The sequence below is a fragment of the Austrofundulus limnaeus genome, unplaced genomic scaffold (genome assembly GCF_001266775.1).
Source record: "Austrofundulus limnaeus strain Quisiro unplaced genomic scaffold, Austrofundulus_limnaeus-1.0 Scaffold1, whole genome shotgun sequence".
NCBI lineage: Eukaryota > Metazoa > Chordata > Actinopteri > Cyprinodontiformes > Rivulidae > Austrofundulus > Austrofundulus limnaeus.
Window position 1 is genome coordinate 2,644,359 of NW_013952403.1, and position 2,244 is coordinate 2,646,602.

Genomic DNA, 2,244 nt, shown 5'->3' on the forward strand with positions numbered 1-2,244 from the left:
GTACAGAGGCATTCTTGATTAAAAATCTGCTTCCATCTACCAGGATGAGGAAGATGAAACGTGGCTGGACATTTCAGCAATGACCCCAAACACAAAGCCAAGGAAACTCTCAACTGGTTTCAGAGAAAGAGAATAAAGCTTCTGGAATGGCCCAGCCAATCACCTGACCTGAATCCAACAGAAAATCTATGGAAAGAACTAAAGATCAGAGTTCATAGAAGAGGTCCACGAAAACTTCAAGATTTGAAGACTGTTTGTGTGGAAGAATGGGCCAAAATCACACCTGAGCAATGCATGCCACTATTTTCTTCATTCAGGAGGCGTCTTCGCCTCAACAAAGGCTTTTGACAACAAAGGCTTTTGTACAAAGTATTAAATAAATTTCAGTAAGTGTGCTCAATACTTTTTCCCTGTGCCATTCCACATTATTACAAATAACTTCATTTCTGGACATTTATGGTTTGATTTCTTTGTATTATGGATCACGGGTTGTTACCGACATCTGGTGAAAATTTCATGTTATTAGCACCTCTAGTAATATATTTACTGAGAAAAATGGTGACGTGTTCAATATTTATTTTACCCGCTGTAAGTTCAACAATAAAACTATTTAATTTGCTATGTGAATGTATGTAAATTGGCAGTAAGATTTAGAAAGTTGCACAAGGGTGACTTATCTGAACTCTTGCCATAGGGCTTTTRGCTGGGGCCAACCCTGGCTGGTGGCACAAGATACTTTCATGAGCTGCTGAAATAAATTACATTTGATTTGACTGAAAAATAATAAATCCCAAGTCCAGATAACAACATAGAACATGTTAAACATGCATAGTTTTGAAACCAGAGTACCTGAGAAAGATCCGTGCAAACATGAGGAGAACTTATAAATTCCACACAGACCCAGGTCCAAAAGGGCTTGAATACAGAAATCAATTTCGGGGAGGCAACACTGCTAACCACTAACCACTGGTGCTCAGCAGTTGAGATGAGCTGCGGTGCTCCACAAGGATCAGTCCAAGTGGCCCTTTTGTTCCCAGTTTACGYGAAACATAAGAAAAGTGAGTCACATTTTATTTAAATCTCAGTTCTGATGCTTAAGTCAGCCAAAATGTTCAGATTAAGACAAGTTGTTGATTGTTGCCTTGTAACACTCTTTGTGCAGAAATCAGTCATGCTTTTCTGGCTTGCCTCAGTTGATCCAAAATGGAAGGATCCTTTTAATAATCCAATAAGGATCACACTTTACATTTCATTTTGTGTAGTGAAAATGCAGTAAAATGAAAATACGCACATTATTGTATTCTACTGGAAAAAAAAAAAGATCACAAAACCATTCATTTGCCAAAGCAGCAGTTTTTAACCTTGGTCACAGATAAAATAAATACACAAGTAAATCCGTTAATTGTTTATCCTCTGAGAAAACAAGAAAACTGATTATTCCTTCAACTCAGATCTAACACTTAGCATTGATGATAAAATTAGACACCTAGTTTTGATCAGAAAACAAAACTTTAAAGCGCTTCTTTGAATGCTGGTGCACAATTTCATTGCGGTAAACACAAAAAAATTGCTTTAACATTTCAGCCTTTGTGGATGGAGAAAGAGGAAAAAGGGAGCCTTCATTAAGATGCACAGAAAACAAAAGCAGTTCCTCATTGTGATATCCAATTAGTCTGTGGCTTACATGGCCTACTAATCAACACTAGTAATTAGCCATTTTATTTCAAGTCTGTGCTCCATCCAAGCTATCAAAAAGCTCTTTGATGTGACTCTCGAATTCCCCGTGTTTTAGATTTAGATTGCAAATGAAATGCTGGTGACCACAAAGGGGTGTGGAGATGTTTCCCCGTTCTTTATGTTGAATGCCCTGCGGTTCAAAGGGAGACCCACTGGCCTTCTGTTTCATGGGATTATCACACAAGATATATGCTATATGAGTGCTAACGGTGGCTTTAAGTGCTAATGCCTCTGCCTCTGTGTCTGACACTCAGTTTACCACCTGTGCAGAAAGATCTGCTGCTTTAAAATGTATTGGCTTGGCAGAAAATAAAAACAACCCCACCAAAATAAAAGGCTGCCATGGCAGCATAACAACAAATGAATTGAAATTGAGGAGTCACCCGGTGGAGACACAGTGACGAAAAAAACTGGACATGGCGTGAAACACACACAATGCTGGACTGAGGGAAGAATGAAACCTGAGGGATTCTGTTACGTTCCAGCTGCAGATGTCAGAGCCGAGTT